This window comes from Ictidomys tridecemlineatus, chromosome 12 (assembly GCF_052094955.1).
Source record: "Ictidomys tridecemlineatus isolate mIctTri1 chromosome 12, mIctTri1.hap1, whole genome shotgun sequence".
In the NCBI taxonomy this organism is placed as follows: Eukaryota; Metazoa; Chordata; class Mammalia; order Rodentia; family Sciuridae; genus Ictidomys; species Ictidomys tridecemlineatus.
The window spans coordinates 29,108,040-29,129,230 of record NC_135488.1 but is presented as its reverse complement, the minus strand read 5'-3'; the positions used below and the strand labels follow the sequence as shown (position 1 = coordinate 29,129,230).

Below are 21,191 nucleotides of genomic sequence, written 5' to 3'. Positions count from 1 at the left end.
TCAAGGGGGTTTAGAGATGAGATCATAAGATTATGAGAGGTGTGACCTCATCAGTGCATCAATCCCCTGATGGACCAATGGGTGGTAACCCTGGGGGCGGGACAGGAGCAGTACGTCCCTGGGGGCATGAGAGGTATATTTTGTCCCTGGTGAGTGGAGCCCGCTCTGCTCCCTGTTTGCCATGTCCTAAGCTGTTTTTCTCTGCCCCGCCCTTCCACTCTGATGTCCTGCCACACCTGCGGCCCTGAGCAATGGGCTTAGCCATCTGTGGATGAGACCTCTGGATCTGTGATCCCCAATAAACTTTTCCTCCTCTGATTGTTCTTGTCAAATCATTTGGTTCAGCAACAAAAATTCTGACTGAAGTCTCTGCCATGATGTTCGGCCTCACCACAGACTCAGAGCCATTGGCAGGGTGACCATGGATGGAATGAAACCTGTGAAACTCCCTCCGGAGTCAACGTAAATCTGTAAATCTTTCCTCTTTTTAAGTTGATTGTCTTAGGTGTTTTGTTACAGTGACTGAGAGCTGACTCACACAGTTGTCTAATAAGATCTGTTATGTAAACTCAAGTTGCATCAGGTGATGAATTGGGGGCAGGAAGACACCTTTGCAAATGTAAATTTCCCTTGTAAAAGGGAAGTTTATTCTCTGCTTTTAGCCCAAAAGGGGAGGGCAGAGAGGTCTCCCTGTTTTGCGATTTTTTAGTTGCTTTCAGCTCAAAATAGTCCTTATGCTCCAATGGCATATAAAGGGTGGCTTGTGCTGGTCCCCTTTATGGGGATTTGCATTCCTTCCCACAGGGGAGGCAGGGCTAGAGGCCACAGTGGGAACCTGTGTGGAGGCACCGGTGAAGGGGACTGACCAGCAGCAGCCTGGGCTTCAGAGGATGCTCTGTGTTCTGAGGCTGCGTGGCCTCCTCGCTCAGGCCTGGCTGGGACGAGAGAGTCACAGCTGTCCGGCTGGGTGCTGTGGTTTGGATATGAGGCATCCCCAGAAAGCTCATGTGAGACAACGCAGGAGTATTCAGAGGTGACATCTTTAGATTAGGAGAGCTATAGCCTAATCAATCAGTGGATCAATTCACTTGAAGGATTAATAATTTGAATGGACTAATGAATGGTGACTGTAGGCAGTTAGGGGGTGGATAGAGGAATTAGGTCCCTGGGGCAGGGCTTTGGGTTTACCTCTTGTCTCTGGCAAGCAGAGCTCGCTCTTCTTCCTGCTCTCACGAACTGGGCTGCTCCCCCGAGCTTCTGCCATCCTTGTGCCGTGCTGTTCTGCCTCACCTCGCACCCAGAGCTGTGGGGTCAGCTGACCATGGATGGAACGTCTGAACTGGGAGCCAAAGTGAACTTTTCCTCCTCCAAGTTTCTTTTCTGTTAGACGTGTTGGCCACAGTGATGTCAATGTGCCCCGAGACGTGGGCTTGGTGCTGTAGACCATCTGACCACGTGGTTCAGAAGTCTTTGAGATGGTTTGTGGGAGGAGCTTGGAAAAGTCTGGAGATGCGGGATGGAGATGACTTAGGCCACTGTAAACAGAGCTTGCAGGGACTCTGGTGAGAGCTTAGACGAGCAGAATGACAATAGACTGTGACAGTCATGGCTGGGATCAGGAGGTCACAGAGGGAAGGAGGACAGGACTGGGTGTAAGACTTCAGGCTACTCACTTTACCTTCCAGCAAAGAAGCTCCTACACTTGGCCCAGGTTCTGAGACCTTATGGGAGGGTGCATTTGAAAGCGATGGACGCATCAATCTAGTGGAAGAAATTTCCAGGCAGCCCGGCACTTCGTCGGGGTGTGGGTGTAGCAGGTTCACTGCGAGAACAGGAGCAGAAAGTAGAGAGGAAGGGTCTTTAAAACTTGCGATTTGACCAGAAAAGTGTGTTTACAATGAAGGCCAAGGAAAGGGAGGTTGTTAAAGAGACTCCGTCTCCTAAAGAGACACTAAGGGCTTTGTGCAGAGACCATAAAAAAGATGGCTCAGGGCGTTTCAAGGGAATAAAAGGAGAAATACCTTTGAGAAAAGACCATGGGGACATCCTGCTGGCACAGGGGACCTTGGAAGATGTTCCACTATGTGGAGCCACTCAGGCACTGAGAGGTCACTGCAGCCGTGGTCCCAGGGAGCCTGGCTACTATTCCAGATGGTGGCAGATCTTGGACAACCGTCCACGAGGGTCCGGCTCTGCAGGAGTGCAGGGTGCTAGAGTTAGAAGGTCTTGGGGGCATCCCCCAGAGTTTCAAAGAAAGGCCTGGGAGGCCAGCAAGGGAGAGGGTGGGAGTCCCAGCAGGCAGCCCTCGAGGTGGGGATGAGATGTGAGAAGGAAGGAGCAGTGACCATGGAGACCCCCAGGGTCTAGAAGCCAGTAAAGTGGACATCTGCTAGAGGACCAGCAGACACGGAGCAGAAACAGGCCACCAGAGAGGCTGCGTGGGCTGTACAGCAAGGCCACAGACACAGAGCTCATCACGAGGTCGTGTGCCCAGGTGCTGGACGTGGAGCTGCAGGACGTGTGCCCAGCTGAATTCAGCCTTGTCCTGCACCCATGCCTTCTTTCTACAACCACACTGCTCCCTCTTGTAGTGGAATGTTCATTTGTGCCATTCTATATTATGTGACTCACTCTGATCCTTACAGGGGCTCACAAGCAGAGGTCGCCTTGAGTCTCAGGTGGCATTTTGGACTTGGCCTTTTGGGCAATGCTGGAACAAGACCATGGGGACTCCTGGAAAGGGACTAAGCGTGTTTGGCTTTGGGAGATGGACATGAGCTCCGGGGTGCCAGGGGGGGACTGTTATGGCTTAGATAGGAGGTGTCTCCTGAAACTCACGTGTGCGACATCAGGAATGTTCGGAGGGGAGGTAATCAGGTCACAAGAATCCATCACCTAATCCATGGATCGATCCACTTGACAGATTAATAGTTTGAATGAATGGATGGAAGCTGTAGGCCAGTAAGGGTTGGCTGAGGAGTTAGGTCCCTGGGGTGTGCTTTGGGTTTCTGTTTTAGGCTGGCAATCGGAAGTCCCTGTTTCCTGGCGATCATGAACTGGGCAGATGTCCTCCACACACCCTTCTCCCACAGAGTTCTGCCTCACCTCGCACCCAGAGCAAGGGAGTCAGCTGGCCACGGACTGTGCCTCTGAATCTGGGAACCAAAATAAACTTCTCCTCCTCTAAGTTGTTCTTGTTGGGATGTTTGGTCACAGTGATGAAAACCTGGTTTAGGCACGAAGAGAACTCTCCAGTCAGGCCACTCTGTGGGACAGGCCGCGCACGCCAGAGACCCACAGACAGTATCACTGGGCAAGGTCGGAGTCTTGGGGTACGTTTCCCTCCTCCTAAGCGTCAGCTCCTTGGCCACTGACATCTGCTGGTTTCATGCCAGGATCAAGAGTGGAGCTGGCCGTGATTACCTGGCGCCAGCTCACAACAGGAGAGGTGTGGCATCTGGGAGGCCCCTGGGTGGGTCCTGGGCTCCTGGGGGAGTGGAGCTTGCTCCTGGCCATCCTTCAGGGCAGTGGACTCCTCTCCATGAGAAGACACATGGTAGCTTAGCCTGTGGATACAACTGTGTGGTCAGTGGGTCCGGCAACTTACCAGTCAGGCTGAGGAGGATCTAGCTGCTGTAACAAATGTGTCCTGACAGTGGCTTTGCCAAGTTGGCTTCTGTTTCCCCCCTCATAACCATCCTTTGCAGGTGTGCTGGTCCACAGTGGCTCTGCACACACGATGCAGGTCCTGCTCCCGCCCTCCCAGACAGGATGCGGGTCCTGACTCCCCCCACCTCTGCCTTCTCTTCCTAGGTCAGGCATTCTGTTTGACCCTGTTTTGGTGCCATGGATACATGAAGCAGCCAGGGGGAGTCTGTGGATCCCTTGAAAAATAAGATTTCAAAATTAATGAAGTAAAAATACATGATTACAAAGGAAACGCCGAAGGTCCTTGTGAGAATATCTACACACGTATTTGAGGAGTCACGCAGGGCTTTTTGATGGATGTGTCCAACACCAGATGAAGGTCTAATTAAGCTCCAGGAATCTGAGGGAGTGAGGAGTGTCATGTGTCTACAGTCACTGTTGTGACACGAATATGCCTGTGATCTCGGGCTGTGACTGAGCCCTGGGTACCATCAAGGAGCCTCTGTGGTTTGTGGCCCATTTCTCAGCTGAAGGAGGGGCTGTGTCAGAGGAGCCTCGTAAACATCAGCAGGCGATTCATCTCATCCAGGTTCACAGCCCTCGGGCCGAGAGCCGCGTCCCAGGCCTCACCATCACTGGGAGGGAATGGGGGGCACCCTGCTTTTAATGGCTTTGGCCTAGAAGGACAAACTCGAAGCCCCCCATGTTCTGTTGGCCAAATGACCTGCTACCCTACATGCGAGGGAGCAGGGCAGCTGCAGGGGGACTCTGAGGGGACAGGACTGTCGGTGCAGTGTGCTGGGTGAGCGCCCTGAGTCCAGGGCAGAACGCATGGCCCGCTGACCCGGGCCCTCCCTTCCTGCCTGGCTTTGAGCCCACCACATTTGCTGAACCCTGGGCCGATGCCGGGGGTCTTGACAGTCTGCTGGCCACCGTGAAGACATAACAGTCTCCGTCCCCACGCAGGCAATGCTCAGAGTGGAACCATGTCTCCCACGCTGAAGGCCCAAGCCCTGACTCCTAGGACCCGTGAAGGGACCCTGTTGGGAGAAAGGGTCTTTGTGGAAATGCGGTTAAGGTGAGGCCATTGGGGCAGCCCTGGCTGCAACGTGACCAGGGCCCTTCTTACCAGAGGGAAATGTCGAGTGAGGACGAAGGGGGAAAGGCGTGAGACGACAGGGCCGCCAGCCGAGGGGCACCAGCAGCCAGGGAGGCAGCAGGTTCCGCCACACACCAGCCGCGTGGCCTGCTGAGACCTGGGTTATAGACCTCCAACCGGGGGAGCTCATGGTTCTCTTGGCTGAAGCGCTGGACCCATGGGGTGTAGCCATGGCATCCCTGGGAGACCAAACGCTCCCGAGTGGACGGCTCTCGAACTTTCAGATGTGACGGCGTCACACCCACCCTGTTTCTGAGCAGACGTCACTGTGCCCCTGCTCTGCACCCTGAGCTGCACTAGGTTCTGGGGCTACAGGAGCAGGAGGGACCCAGTCCTTGTTCTCATGAAGCTTCCTGTCCAGGGTCCCTGCGCCCAAGTCCATAGACAGTGTCACGAGGTTTCCATAATGACAGCAGGTGACCCAAGGAGAGAGTCCTAGGAGCACCTGGTGTTCCTCGGGCAGAGGGATGCCAGCGCCCTGGGAGGGTGGTCAGGCTAGAATAGCCCAGGGCGGTCACAGGTGGGCAGGGAGTTCCTCCAGGGGCCGAGTCCTGGGGCCTGAGCTGGGAGGCGGGAGAGCGTGAGGCAGCCAAGGACCTGTGCCGCTCTCCGTGACTGGACGTGGAGGGCCCGAGGGGACTGAGGAGGAGACGGGGGTCACAGAGGCGGGGACAGCCACAGTCATGTGAGCCAAGGTCACTGAGGTCAGCTGAAATATTATCCCCAGAAAAGGAGGACGTCGACCATCCTCATGATCAACGTCTCCTCAATCTCTGACCATTGAAGTCGGCGATTCAAAAGTGGAATCTGATCATTTACATTCCTGTCTCTAGCCTGCCCGGGCCCCCGCTTACCCCCCACCCCCATCCTCACTGCTTGAGGGGCGCCCGGTGGGGGCACGTTCCGCAGCTTTGGAGAAAGCCCTGGTGGGGAACGCGGGAGTTATGGTTTGAAGTGGATCCCTTCCATGGTCCGGGAACTGTCCACGAGGGTGGTGCTGAAGTTGGGCAGGCCAGAGCATCTGCCACAGTCCACCTCGGCTGGGATCTGCAGCTGCCCCACACAGCCACAGCTCGGCAGCCCTGCCCTCCGGCTCCCCTGTGTCGCTCACCGCCTGACCGGGCTGTGCTGATAGCCGACACTCGCTATGGGCCTGGAGGTAATGGGAGGACAGGGGACCCCAAGGAGAAGGATGCCATCCGCCGAAGCCTTGCCTTTCAGCCCCTCCCGGGGCTCTTTCCTCTGGGAAGGGAATACGGCACTTCTCACAGCTGGCGCTGCACAGCCTAGGATTCTGAGCCACATTCGCCTCCAGGCCTGGACACGGGACCTGCTCCTTCCTCAGTGCCCCCCAACCCCTGAGCCATTCATTCAGTCTCTTTTATGTTTTCTTCACTCTTCGATTTAATTATGGGCCTGATTTCAGCACCATCTGTCCTCTGGCTGCGAGACACAGGGGTCACTTTAAATGGTGCCGCGGAGGTGTCCGGACTTTGACAGCTACCTGGAACTTGAATCTGTGGGCCCGGCTTCCATTCTCTCTGTGGAGTCTGAGGCTGTTCAAGGGCAGCCGCTCTCCTGGCCCTGCGGTCACCATGCTGCCTGCTCTAGTGCCAGTCACTGCCTAGGCTGAGGCTTGTGTCCACTGCCTGCCAGCACCTTGCCACACACACTCTCGGTGGGAGACTTGGAGCCCTGATGCTGCTCAGAGGGTCACCACCCCCTGCCGCCCCCTGACATGCCAACTTTAGCAGGGTGGCTTAGGGAGCAGTGTCACCTAGGGCTCCATCAGGTGGACAATCCAGTTCCAGAAGCCACCTGAGATTCACTCTCTAAGTTGGTTTTGGAGCAGAGCCTCGGACAAGGTCTTGGGTGCAGATATTTTAAAGGGAGGTCAATCCCAGGAAGGGGACAGGGGCAGACATAGCTCCCGACTGCAGAGCTCCAGTGACCCGCTTCCACCCACCAGGCCCCCCTACGGCCTCCACCAACCCAGTAGTCCATTCAGCGACCAGTGGATCAGCCACTGATACAGACAGAGCTCTCATGATTCCGTCACTTCCCGACAGCCCCGACTCTTGACATTGCTACAGCAGGACCAAGCCTTCAATAGCCGGGACACTCTGGATCCAAACCATGATATTGAGGTGAAGGGGCCTCCATTGCTTCCCAGCAAGCCCTGACCTGGCACCCCAAAGCAGAGCCACACAGTGCACCCAAGCAGCCCCGGGAAACTGTCCACCTCAGTGGTACTGAAGTTAGGTGGGCTGCGGGGCTACAGCCTGGAGTACCACCAGGCCCCCTGTGCCCACTAGGGTGCAGATTTGTATCCAGAATGGATTTGAAATACTTGAACACCTTCTCAACAGCCTGAAGTCTTCCTGCTGTGCTTCATGCTTTTGTTGAACAGTGCTGATTTCCTCGACCTCTGCCCGGCCTTTCAACACAGCTCCTGACTCCCCAGGGACTTGCGTTCTTGGTGGGGGGACCGCACCTGTACCTGGAGAGCGGAGGGAAGCAGACCAGCTGGGCCCTGTTGGTGACCTGTTTGTCAGCTCCTGTTGGCACAGGGGAAGGCGGCCTGCCCGCTGTTGCCCGGCGTGGGAGGAGCCTCGCACCGACTCCTGTTTTTGCATTTCGGTCGAGTAGTCTGCTGGAGGCTGGGTAGGGCGGGACAGGATGCTATAGTCTCTGGCTGGGATAAATAGCGCCTGCCCCAGTTTTCTCAGTTTGGGCTCCTGGAAGGAAACGTCAGCTGGCCCATCAAAAACAAAGTGCTCCCCGTGGGATGGCTTAAGCACATCACCTGGGAGGGCATTTCCTCTCCTGCGTTTCTGAGAAGCCTGCCCTAGTTTCTCTCCTGCCTGCCGCTCTTGAGCTTCCCCAACCGGAGAAAGGACACAGCGCTCCCCCTTCACAAAGGAGGGGCCCAGGAGCGCTGGCCAGGGGCTGCCGTGGCTCTCTGGAGAGGTGCTGAGCCTGACCTTGCTCACGCAGAGGCCTCATCACAGATGGGACCGAGCGGGACGTGAGGACGTGAAGGCAGAGGAGCTGGTGGCAAGCAGGTGGCCCCAGGCCAGGGCCTCCTGAGTCCTCCCCATGCACAGGGCCAGTCAGCAGTCACCGCTCTGCCAGAGGGAAAATGAGGGACCCCGGGTTTGGGGATGTGAAAAGTTCCCCAATTGTCTGTGCCTTTCCTGGGAGCCCAGGCCATCTTCTCAGGGTCAGGGCACAAAAGCTCGTGTCGGGGCTGTGCACTTGTCCAAGGTGCAGCTTGAACGGGTCACCACGTCCTTCTGAGCCCCAGCTTCCTATGTGCAGAGGGCACAGCTCTTGCCCTCCTCAGCTGGTCACGGGGTTGGTGTGGTGACACCAGGGTCGGGCCCCTTCAGGACATGGCCCTCAATGCAGTGGGCTCCTCTTCCTTCTCCCCGTGGGCTGCCCTGTGCTCGGTTTCTGCATGGCCCAGCAAGCACGTGGGCTGGACTGATGGGCCACGCGTCCGCACGGCAACTCCAGGCAGTCTGGAGAGTGGCTCAGAGCCGCCACAGATGTGGAGGCACCGCGAGCCGCCTCCCTCTTTGATCTCTACTTAAAAAATCCTATCCCCTCAGTAGCCTCACTTTAGGCTGTTCGGTTCTGCGGATTTCCAAATCCTCCTTTAAATAAAGACCAAAAGGAGTCAGTGCCGGGCCTCTGTGCCCCTCTCCTGCTGCTGTTCGTCTGTAGAGCTTGGGCTGAGAGTGCTAGTGAAGGACTCCTGAGGACGAGGAGTACCAGACCCGGGACTTGAAACTAGCGGGGAGACGTGGTCACCTGCACGGCTCCAGCTCCTCGCCCGCCCCTTCCTGTGCCTCTGAACTGCCAGGGGCAATTGCTGTCATGTGCTAAGCATACAGGGCACCATATGTACCACTCATTAGCTCTCGCCGGGATCTGGAGGGCTGGTGACTGGGACCGTCATCCTGTTTTACAGTCAGGAAGCTGAGACTCAGGGAGGGCAGGGATTTGCCTAAGATCCTATAGAGTAAGTTGTTGATCTGGGATTTGGGCTCTAGGATTCTGGATGGAATTCATGTGTTTAAACACTTGGCCATACGGCCAAGGACTCAGGCAAAGGAGAGTCCTCCACCGCACCTCGGGTCAGCCCATTTCCCTCTCCAGCGCATCCCAGGTGTGTGCGCACGGAGCTGCCTGGGCATTTGGGATCCCAGCACATTTCCAGAGATGGCACCTCCTATGGCATCCTGGAGGACTTGGGACAGGGATATGGAGCAATGCCCAGGAGGAACTGGGGCCAATCCCTATTGTGACAGCTCCAATAAGGAAGAAAATACCTGCTAATTTTGCACCAAGGTCAGTGGTGTGTTCAACGCAGAACTGAGAAGCCATTTTTCTCTGACCTTAAAACAAGGAGGAAGGACGGTGAGCTGAGTTTGTGTCAGAAGCTGCCAACCCCCACTGTTGCTCTCTCCAAGGGGAGGCCTGGCTCTCCTGCATGTGCACTGGGCAGCAGGGCCTGTGTGGTTTGGTGAGGGAGGGCACCATCAGTTGGAAGGAGAGCTCTCGGCAGAGGGGCAAGGACTGCGCTGAGCCAGGCTCCTGCATCCAGGGTGCTGCAGGTCGGGCCACTGGCAGCACTGCCCCAGAGGAGGGGGCTTTCTAGATCTGCTATGGGGTGGGCCCCCCAGGGTCCCCTGGCCCCTCTCAGCACCAAGAGATGGCCTGTGTGCGTCAGGAGGGGAGGGAGGATTAGAAGCGGCTGCCTCTCCACACCCACCTGTGCAAACTCTCAAGAGGGGCCACCTTCCTGCCCACCGCCTTGGCCTCTGCGCTGGGCTCACTGGCCCCCTTGACCTCCACCATGGTGTCCAGGCCACATGGGTTCACTTCAGCTGCCCAACACGGTACCCAGACATGCAGCAGCTCCAAACTACACACACAACCCTGGTGACCTCTCCTGGTTCTGTGGCTGGCCGTGGAGGGCCCTCTGGTCCCTGCCCAGCTGATGTGTCTGTGGCCTCCAGGCAGGTTGGCTAGTGGTGGGAGGTCTAGCGCGGCCTCTCTTACCTGCCTCTCCTGCAGGGGGCCTCTTATCTTCCCACAGGCTCACACTGGCCTGGGCATGTGGAGGCCCGAGGCCTCCAACCACAGCAAGAGGGCAAGATCCAGTGGGCTCCAAAGGTCCACGTGGAGAGGGTAGGAGGCCATGGGGTCAGAGAGGGGCAGGAATGGGTCTCCACCAGTGATGAGGGTGTGGGCCATTCAGGAGTCTGTGTTTCAGGGGTGACCACTGTAAACAGGCGTGTGGGGCAGGCCCAGGCAACGCTGTCCGTCCAGCTCAGTGCACACAACCTGAGGTCCCTCTGGGGACAAGGCCCCAGGCAGGATACAGTCCTCATTCCCACAGGAAACCCTGCTCCGTGCCAAGCCAGGAGCAGCCGTCCCCTCAGCCCTTCCCACCAGCGGGCAGAGGGCATCTCCTCGGTGTAGATGCAGCGTTGTTTGGAGCAACACAGGCCACAGGAAAACCAGGGTCACACATGGAGTCCTCTGTCTTGCCAGTCTGTCCTGTGGGTGGAGGGCTACTTGGAGAGGACAGCGGCGGGCAGGAGGTGTGGACGTGCCTGCTGGGCACTGCCGGCCCTCACGTGCTCTGCTTGGAGGTGGGAGACCTGCTGCCTCGCAGGCTCCTTAGCATGTGGAGCAGCTACTGTTGGAAGTCCGAGTGGTATTCACGTCTGATTCATTTGCTGTAATGAAGTCTTTCCCCCCGGGTGCCATCAGGCGGGAGCTTCCAGGAAGGCAGAGGAAGTGCAGGTGGTGACGAGAGCCACCTCTGCCCTGCAGGCCATGGGGGCCTCGGCCAGGAGCCTCGTCCTGCATCGCTGGGCTTCCTGCACCTGGACGCTGAGCCTCCATCCCTGGGCCCCTGGAGGGGTCCCACCCCAAGCCAACCTTCAGCTCCATGGCTCTGTGCGAGGGAGCCTTCAGGGTCCCGAGTTCATGGGCAAAGGGGGCTTGTGAGGCTATGTGCTTAAGCTGCAAGGACTTGTCACCAGGACCTGCCTTCCCTGGTGCCTTGTGAACAGCCGTTGGCTTGGGAAGAGCTAGCTCGTGTAGACTGACCACGAGGCATCAGATTTTACAGCCAGTGTGCCATCGCGGGAGGCCCCAGGACCTCCCTGTGCACCTGAGACTCAGAGGACCAGCGGTTACCTGTGTGAGAATCCACTGCCGACTTCCTCCCCGTGCAACCCGTCTCCACAGCTGAGGAGCATCGTGTTGCTATAGCATGAAACAATCGCTACAGTATCAAACAGGTTTATGTATGGAGGGCTTCCATCTGTCCTTCCATCCACCCATCCACCCATCCATTATCCATCCATCATCTCTCTGTTTGTTCGCCTGTCCATCTATCCACCATCCATCCACCCATCCATCTCTCCATCCGTCCATCATCTGTCTGTCCATCTTCCCTCCCTCCCCTGTTTCCACCCATCACCTGGCCTTCCATTCAGGACGGGTGCCCAGGTCACTGGGAGCTGACGGTGGGCTCTTAGCCGTGGTGGGCAGGCAGGGCTCCTCCAAGCAAGTGCCTCAGCAGCGGGTCAGTCCCTGTTTAGAAGGAAGAAGGCGTCCACTCTGTGAGCCCCAAGGTCCTTGTTCCTCCAGCCAAGGAGTCCCTTCTGCTCAGTCTTCCCGCCTCTTCCTGTGAGGCTTGGGGGAAAGGACCTCAAAGAGGGAGAACAGCAGCAGATGCCTCAGGCACCCTGTGTGGGCTTGGGAGATGAGGTCCAGACACAGGGCAGGGCGGGTGTCGGAGGGGAGGGGAGGGGCCACACGGAGACCACGCCCCCTGCCAGGAGCCCAGCTCACCACAGCAAGCCCCCTTCAACAGAAGGAAGCCAAGTACCCAGGAAGAGTGTGGGGACCTATAAAACAGGAGGGGCAGTGGCCAAGGGACAAGCCCACCCCTGCAGAAGGGGGTTTTCACTCAATAGATGAGGCTCAGAGCATGATGGAGAGGAGAGGACGCACTGGCATGGACTCCGTCCCAGCCACCCGCAGCTGAGGGCGGCCCAAGGGGATGCTCTCCTTTAATATCGTATCACGTGATTGTGTCCCCCAGAAACACTCCCAGATGCGGGGACCCAGGGCGCGTCTCAGAGGCCTCCCGCTGTCCTCTGTGATCAGGGAAGCACCCTGGAAACAGGTACCACCCAGCCCTCTCTGCAGCTAGCCAGGAAGGAGCGGGGCTCTCATCCTGGCCAAACAGGTGTAGGCAGAAGTCCCTACAGAAGACGTCCCTTCAAAAGCAAAAGGAAATCGTCAACTAGAGGTGGCTTTCGCCTCTCTGCCTTCCTCCTGCTGGGATGTGCACGCCATGCCTGGGACTATGCAGCCATCTTGCAACCTTGAAGATGAAAGCCACCTGCTACGGAGGGCACAGGGAAAGAGAGCAAGTTCATGTCCCCACCCTGCACCACCCTCCTCTGGACATCTGTCTCAAAGGTCTAGGATTAGGCACGCAGGACGGAGAGGTATGGTCAAGAAACGAGAGCAACTCAGGGCAACAAGACATCTTCTCTCAGGCCCCGAATGTGACTGAGTGTGGAGACAGGGTCTTTTGAGGGGTCCTCAAGTAACGTGAGGTTTTTAGCTTGTGTCCTAGCCCAGTGTGCTGTGGGGAGGAAGAAGAGCCCCCCGGAGCCCCCAGAGGGGGAAGCAACTGGAGGGAAGGTGGCGGGAGCAGGGGTAAGGTCGCAGGAGCAGAGGGAAGGTGGCGGGAGCAGGGGGAAGGTCGCGGGAGCAGAGGGGGGGTGCTACTCCCCCAGTTGCATCCTCAGGGCTGGTGAGGCCGGGGGAGGGGGCGTGGGTCTGGATTTAGGTTTCTTCACTTCTCTGTTTTAAAAATGATCTAAAGTGTGATTTTAGTAAATAGGATGAAATTTAAAAAAAAAAAACTGCTTCTTTATCGGAAAGATGGCGGCCACGGCTGGACCTTTGGCACCAGCAGCCCAGTCCTTAGTCACTCCAGTGGGGTCTGACGGGCCACTCCTCCATCTCGGGCTTGTTGCTTTGTCTGTGAAACGAGGGAAACAGTCGGGCTTTCTTGGAGGTTTAAAGGAGGATTACAATCAAGTGGTCTGGGCAGCGTGGGCAGGCCGGTGCCTCCCCCCACAGTGGCTCTTGTTCTATTTTTCTGGCTAGAGCACGGCTTTGGAAGGGGACCAAATAGCTGCTCAGCAAAACTGGAGGGGGGCATTCCTCTCTCCCTCTGTTAGGGAGTGAGCCCTGCTTTCTGGTTTGGAAATGGGTCTCAGGGGAGCTGCCTGTACAAAGGGGCACCCAGCCCTACTTCCCAGGTGGCCTGAGCGACACAGCTGAGCCCTGGCCTTTGATTGGACCCATGGACTTTCTCCAGGTGCATTTGGGGATGTTTTTGAGCTGCTGGGGAGTCGCCAACAGTCACGATGCAGTGCTGGGGAAGCACCAGGAGTGACATGTCATGGGCGCCTGGGGATCAGAGGCCCACCTCTGCTCGGAGTCTCAGTTCTAGGAGGGACATGGAGAGGAGGATATGTGCTGACCTGGACTTGGCCCTGCCGGTGCTCTCCCCGCTTCTGCCATGAGGCCAGCGTTCCGTGTCATCCTGGGGCCGTGCTCAGCGTTCTGCATGGAGGCCCAGCCGCCCTTCAACCCCACGTACTTGGACCACAGCAGCCAAGAGCTGAGCTGCTGAGGGCCTGGCAAGAGCCCCGGGAACCGCCCCCTGAGCTTTCTTATTACAGAAGCCAAAACCAGCAGCAGTGTATAAAACCACGAAATGACCTGCTGGCAGGAGGCACACACAGGCTTGACACTGGTCCTGGACAGGAGGGCCCCGGGGCAGGTCCCCAGGCTGCCTGTCCCCTACACCCCCAAGCAGCTCCTGGACCCACATCTTCACCCTCCTTGTCTCCCGGGCCTGCACAGTTTGACCTCAGAAGACACCTCCAAGGCCACCCAAATAGTCCCGCAGGACAGGGACTCAAAACCAGCCAACCCTGTGACACTCTCTGAAGGGGCTGGGCAGACGCCATCGTCACCAGGCTGCATGGCCAGGAGGCAGGATGTGGGGCCTTCAACTCTGAGCTTCGAAGCCGGCCAAGCCACAGGAATCCTACAGACTGCATTGAAGCCTGTGTGGCACAGGAGGAGGCGCTGCCCGTGATGACCTTGTGATGTCCTTGTGACGCAGGACACATGAGGCTAGACACCGGAGGAAGTCGCAGGACGCGGGTTTACTTAGACTGCCGCGGTGCAGAGGGGCTCACGCCCAGACACCTCTGGACCTTGAGCCTGGAAATTGCTTTCGACTCATCCTCAGGGGGTGGTTTTGTGGCAGTGGGTGGGAGCGGTTGCTCTCTGTCCTGTAGTCTTGGGCCACACAGAGCTTTCACACGTCTTGTCTGCAGACCTGGCGCTTACAAGAGAGAGAGCTACCATCCACAAAGCCCTCTGCAGGAAGCTTCTGCTCTCCTGTGGACACCCTTCGGAAAATCCTTCTGACAAGAAGAGAAGCTTTATTATGGCAAGGGTCTCGGGTGGGGGAACTGGTCTGTTGCTTAGGGTCACTTCCCAGAAACCTGTGGCACCTCCCAGATGAGGAGGGAGGAATAAACACTGCTGAGGAGACCAGCGGTGGTGGGTTTGGGGATTCTTTCCCCACAGGTCAGGAGGTCCTCTGCTGGTGTCTCCCAGGGCTGGCAGCCGGGCTGGAGAAGCAGAAGGCCATGGCGGCAGGCTAGTGTCCCGCTCTGCTGGCCCAGACGTGGCCCAGCCTGGACAGGGGTCCTGTCTACAGCTGGCTGCTGCCTGGGCTGCGCTCAGCTCTCGGGTGGGCGCTCCTGCCGGGGCCTCCGTGGTGGCGCACGCGCAGATGTCTGCTTCCTCAGGCCAGCGGCGGTCCCTTGGGGAGGCGGGGTTCCTGATTAGCCTCGGCCCCTGGGACACTCTCCCTCCACGCGTCCCCTCTTCCCCCTGAGGTGGAGGAGCACCAGGAGTCCCTCCCCACAGCTCCCACACACCCGAGGGCCCTGGTGCCCATCTCAGCATTCTGACCCACTCTCCCTCCCAGAGGCCCCTGGGGGTCAAGGTCAGGGAAGGGGCTGGGCCTGGGGTGGGTGCTGCCCAGGCCCTTGGGTTTGCCTCCCATGCCACCTGACCACAGTGGGCTCCTGCTGGCCTGGCCTCTGCTCCCTCAACCTCACCCCCAAGGAATCGGCCCTTAGGCCAACCCTGCCCTGTGTCTGCATCCCAGCTCTGTAGGGGACACCCTAGCAAGGGTGGTGCTGGGGCAAGGACTCCGAGGGGGACAGGAGGTGACAGGGGAGGGGTGGAGAAGGCTCCTGGTGAGGCTGGGCTTGAGTCGGTCTGGAGGTGAGGTGGCATGTCAGGGCCAGGGCAGGGAGGTGCGGGGACAGCACAGCGGAAGGCACCCAGGGTCCGGGGCAGGAGGCAGGGACAGGATGGCCTGGTAGGCGGCAGAGGGTCTTTGGCTGTGGGTCTCTGCCTCTGGTCATGATGCGTGAGCCCTGGGTGGGGGACAGGGCTGTCCGTGCTGGAGGACACCTGTGGTTTGTACAGTGGCCTTGGGCCTCCTCCGCCAGGCTGGGAGATCTCACTTAAATACTTCTGACAGCTCATTCCCAGTGACAGCCAGAGGCTGTGCACCTGTAGAGTGGGCCACAGAAGCCCCCAGTGCAGGGAGAGCGTATTCTTTCATAAATTGAATTTGGCGGAGGCACGCCAGCTGCCCGGCCTTGGACACTGTGCCCTCTGGTCTCCCCGGGGCCCCTTGGCCCAGCTCAGCAGCTCCACTGCAGCCGCGGGGGGTGTGGCCTCTGTACTCAGCCTGCCACCTGGTCCTCCGTGGACTTCCTCTGAGCCACAGGGGTCTCATCACAAGACTAGGGTCCCGAGGGATGGCGGTCGAGGAGCCAAGAGGGGCCCAAGGACAGTGCATGGGGGCTCCAAATACGGCTCCCAGGGTCACTTCTGGAGAGGCCATGTCAGGCTAGGCTCCCTCAGGGAGGGGCTACCAAGGGGGAGGGTGTGGCTTGGGTGGGGGATGGTGGAGGAGGGCCTGGGGGGAGGGCAGGGCATCATGGGGGAGGGCAAAAGGAGGGGATATCGGGGGAGGGCATGGCTGGGGGGAGTGGATGGCATGGGAGGGGCAGCAGGGGGAAGGCCCTGGGGCACCTGGTCCTGTGGTGGGGGATGGCTCTCCCTCCCTGTAGCAGGGGAGTTTGCTGTGTGGCGGCCTTGGCAGGCAGCTGGATGCTTTGAAGGACAGCGCTGTTGTCACCCAGCAGGGTGGCCCGAGGGGTGTTAATAGAAGGGGAACAGGCAGGCTGTCTTGCTAAAGAGTCATCTGGGAGACGTGGCCCAGCCTGGCAGGGGTCATGGCTACAGCCCAGTAAGTTCTGATGCTGAGGAGGAGCTTTAGTGCTGTCTTCAGGAGGAAAAGGGGCAGTGCCACCGGCGGGCAGCATCACACCTGGATCCAAACTTGGCCTGTGCGGGGCTGGAGGGAGGCGGCCCTGGGCTCTGGGCTGGCCCTGAGCCTGTGTACGATGCCCAGCATCCTCCTGGCTCCACGGGGCCCTCCGGGAGGGTGAGCTGAGCAGGCAGGGAGTCGTGCTGGCCTTGAGAGCTGAGCTCTGTCCCCAGGGAAGGTCCTTCGGACCCCAGCTAGCTTGCCTGGCGTGTCCACAGGGAGCTCTCCTGCCTTCCCAGGGCGTCGAGTGGGGAAGGTGAGGCAGGGACGGCCTCTGTCCTCTCTGCCTTTGCTGAATACTCCAGGTGGCCTTTCTGCTTGGGAGAACTTATAACTAATCGTGGTTAAAATAATTTGATAATAATAATAACAACGAAGTGTGGCCGAGGGGCTCGGAGCTCAAACGTGGATCATAGCGCTGACGTTCTAAAGCCATCCCAGCAGCCCAGATCTCTCACCCAAGGTCCCTGTCAAAGACGGTGACATGGTGACCAATCGTGTGTGGCCAGGTCAGGCAAGGCCAAACAATCCCACTGCACCTCACCGGCCTCGTCAAAGGACAAACGGAGCCCCAGGAGCAGATCAACGAGGTCCCAGTCTGCCATGGAACAACAGAGCAGTACTGGAAGAAAATACAGATGACATGTTGGTTGAAGAACCAGCCCCGGGGCTACGGTAGCTCAGCGCAGAGCATTGCCCAGCACGCAGGCCTGGGTCTGACCCCCAGCACCACGTCCTGAACACAGAGTGACTCTGGGGTTCCCACTCCGGCTCTTGACTCACTGGGTTCCAGAACCAGAAGAGAAACCCTGGGGCAGGAGGTGCGGGCTCCATTTCTGTGACCCAGGAATTTCCAGAACACAGGACCCTGAGCTGGAGGGAGTTGTGTGTCCCTGATGGGGGCAATGGTAGTCCCCGAGGGCGCTGCTGAGTCTTGAGGGGACCCCAGGGCCAGGCTCTGTCTCAGTCTCTTCTCCGACAAGGGAAGAGGCAGAGAGAGTGCGAGCTTGTGTGTGTCAGAGCCCCGCATGGACTGGGCTTGGGTGTCCACTGTGGGGTGGCCACGGGGGCTGGCTACAGCAAGTCAGGGAGGGAGCCACTCAGGTGTGGTTCGGCCGGAGGAGGGGCCTGCAGTCCCTCGGCAGGTGTGTGGTCAGCGGAGTGGGATGGGACAGGACCACCAAGACCCAGTACCACACAAGGTGTTCCTGGCCAGGTGCCCTGTCTGGGTGTGAAGGAGCTCCTTTGTCTTTCAGAATGGCCACCTTGCCCTGGGTCAGCACGCAGCCCTGGTCACTGCGCTGCTGCTAAGCCCAGTCCTGGGGCTCCTCTGGCTGTGGTCCAGGATGCGTCCACGTTACTGCCCAGTCGACTTCTCATAGAAGTCAGCATCACGTCCCGGGTGCCGATGTGTGTCCTGCTGGCCCCGTGTCCGTGTTTCCATGGGGAAAGGAGTCCTGCGGAAGGCGGCCATTCTGCTCCTGTTCTTTGGGTGGGGAAACCGGCCTCGAGGCTGGGAGCATGGCCTGCTGTGGGTCAGCTGTGCGGCTCTCCCTGGTTCAGGCTCAAGCCCTCGCTACCAAGTGGACACTGCTAAATATATTTTCCTCCAAAGATGAATAAATGGGCCTTTACGAAAATTTAGTAGGGGAATAGAACTCAGCTGAAAAATCAAACACTTGGAAAACCACTTAGTGTTTTTATTTACAGAGCAGCTTGGGTGGTCCCAAGCTCTCATGCGATTTATGGCTGCAAAGCCAGTTCCTAACGCTACGTGCTCTCGAGCTCACAGGCCCCCCAGGCCCCCGTTTGTACTCCACCCACCTCCGCAGGATGAATGGCAGAGGGTGCGGGGAGGAGGGTGCCGCCCCAGCCAGCCAGGAAGGGCAGGGCGAGGGGCAAAGTGCTTCCCGGAGGAGACACTGCAGTTTGTTCAGACGCTCATGTGTCATTCACTAGAGCAAAAATAAACCCTATTGGCCAGGAAAATAGAAGCCCTTCTCCCCGCCCACTCCGAGCCATCTGCAGCACAGCGGGGACGAAGGGGACAGTGGTGGAGTTTGCCCAGACATCACCCCACTTTGAAGATCACACTGCTCACCAGGTCCAGGGACGAGCCTCTGCCACCTCCCCAGGGACAGCAGGGACCCTGAATGCCTAAGCCAGGGGCTGCGCTAGGACAGGTGGTGCCATCAGTTCCAGAAGCCCCCACCTGCGCCATGCACATGGGAGGCTCCTTCAGTCTCTCACTCACCCACTCACTTACTCACTGTCTCACCCATTCACTCTCACTCACTCACCCACCCATTCACTCACTCACCCATCCACTCACTCACTCACTCACTCACCCATTCACTCACTCACTCACTCACCCACTCACTCACTCACTCACTCACCCATCCACTCACTCACTCACTCACCCACTCACTCACTCACTCACTCACCCACTCACTCATTCACTCACTCACCCACTCACTCACTCACCCACTCACTCACTCACTCACTCACCCACTCACCCACTCACTCACTCACCCATTCACTCACTCACTCACTCACTCACCCATCCACTCACTCACTCACTCACTCACTCACCCATTCACTCACTCACCCATCCACTCACTCACTCACTCACTCACCCACTCACTCACTCACTCACTCACTCACCCATCCACTCACTCACTCACTCACCCATTCACTCACTCACTCACTCACTCACTCACCCACCCATTCACTCACTCACCCATCCACTCACTCACTCTCCCATCCACTCACTCACTCACTCACTCACCCATTCACTCACTCACTCACTCACTCACCCATCCACTCACTCACTCACTCACCCATTCACTCACTCACTCACTCACTCACCCACCCATTCACTCACTCACCCATCCACTCACTCACTCACCCATCCACTCACTCACTCACTCACCCACCCATTCACTCACTCACTCACTCACTCACCCATCCACTCACTCACTCACTCACCCATTCACTCACTCACTCACTCACTCACTCACTCACCCATTTACTCACTCACTCACTCACTCACTCACTCACTCACTCACTCACCCACCCATTCACTCACTCACCCATCCACTCACTCACTCACTCACCCATTCACTCACTCACCCATCCACTCACTCACTCACTCACCCATTCACTCACTCACTCACTCACCCACTCACTCACTCTCTCACCCATTCACTCACTCACTCACTCACCCATTCACTCACTCACTCACTCACCCACTAACAGGAGAGTTTGAAGTAAACAAATGACAGGAGAGTTTGAAGTAAACATATTTTGATGAAGAAAGGTGCATAAGTTAGAAATATGTGTGAGTTAGATAAGGATATAAGGTAAACATGTTTTGGTGTATTTTAGCACAAACAAGTGTGATAGTTTAGGATAAGCGAGTTGTGATGCAATATAGACACAATCTGTTAAGATAGGATAAGAGATAGAAGCCACGATGTAAACATGTTTTTGGTTTGAAGTGTTGCAAACAACTATAGTATTTAAGGGCCAAGAAGGCTGAGCTCTTTGGTCAGTTCAGATCCACGATGTCCGTGGGTCAACATCGAGCGAACTGAACCCCGCCAGTTCCTGTGCCTCGTGTGATGTAATGAACCTGGCGTGAATAAACCGAGCATTCGAAAAGGCATATGGTGTGCAGCGGCTTCTTTCTTCAAGACACGGATCGTAGGCTGGGAGCGGTTACCTGGGGCAGAGGTGATCCTGACTCCAGGACCACCTGGGGACGATCACGGGACCTCGCTGCAGTCCTCTACTCGTGTCACCTACTCACTCACTCACCCACTCACTCACTCACTCACTCACCCATTCACTCACTCACTCTCTCACCCACTCACTCACTCACTCACCCATTCACTCACTCACCCATCCACTCACTCACTCACTCACCCATTCACTCACTCACTCACTCACTCACTCACTCACTCACATTCACTCACTCACCCATCCACTCACTCACTCACTCACCCATTCACTCACTCACTCACCCATTCACTCACTCACTCACCCACTCACTCACTCACTCACTCACCCATCCACTCACTAATTTACTCACCCATCCACTCACTCTCTCACCCATTCACTCATTCACCCACTCACTCATTCACTCACCCATTCACTCACTCACTCACTCACTGATTCATTCACCCACTCACCCATTCATTCACTCATTCAGTTGTTCACTCACTCACTCACCCACTCACTCTCACTCACTCACTCTTCGCCCTCATCCACCCTCTCCTCTGCTTTCCTAAACACCACGCCCACACACTCAATCCTCTCAGCTCCATAAAACAAGTTAAGCCTTAATTTTTCAGGGTGACAGAAGGAAGGCTCAGCGAGGCTGAGGAGTGGGGTCACCAGCAAGAGACCCGTGGGTACAAAGTGCAGGAGTGGTCTCCAGACCCGAGCCCAGATTCAACTCTCCCCTGTTCTTAACTCCTGCAGTGGGTTCTAGGGTGTCCCTCAATTCTGGCCACCTGGACCCAGCCGGTAGCCTTTGGAAACAGGGACTTTGTACATGCAGTTTTTAGATGAAGTAATTCCAGATCAGGATGGGCTGTGAACACCTTGAACAATGTCCTGTGAGAAGAGGAGATGGGACCCAGGGCCCCCTGAGTGGTGTCCTGTAGAGAGAGGACAGGGACCCAGGCCCAGGGAAGAGGGAGGCAGAGATAAGGTGGTTTGGAGTAGCCCAGGACTGTCGATGCACCAGGAGCTGCAGGAGGCTCATGAGGCACAGCCCCCCGCCCCCGCCATACGTGAGCTCTGGCTTCTGGCCTCCTGTTCTAAGAGAACAAG

At 57.5% G+C, this 21,191-nt stretch overlaps 2 long non-coding RNA genes across 2 annotated transcripts; both read right to left on the bottom strand.

Annotated features, from left to right (window-relative positions):
• Nucleotides 1–487: 487 nt before the first annotated feature.
• LOC144369573 (uncharacterized) lies at nucleotides 488–2,281 on the bottom strand. Its single transcript, XR_013429358.1, has 3 exons — nucleotides 2,022–2,281; nucleotides 1,679–1,822; nucleotides 488–1,503 (listed from the first exon to the last, which is right to left on the bottom strand). It is a non-coding gene; the product is annotated as an uncharacterized LOC144369573 (long non-coding RNA).
• Nucleotides 2,282–3,338: 1,057 nt separating this feature from the next.
• LOC144369572 (uncharacterized) lies at nucleotides 3,339–13,566 on the bottom strand. Its single transcript, XR_013429357.1, has 3 exons — nucleotides 13,402–13,566; nucleotides 11,313–11,425; nucleotides 3,339–3,566 (listed from the first exon to the last, which is right to left on the bottom strand). It is a non-coding gene; the product is annotated as an uncharacterized LOC144369572 (long non-coding RNA).
• Between the last annotated feature and the right edge of the window lie 7,625 nt (nucleotides 13,567–21,191).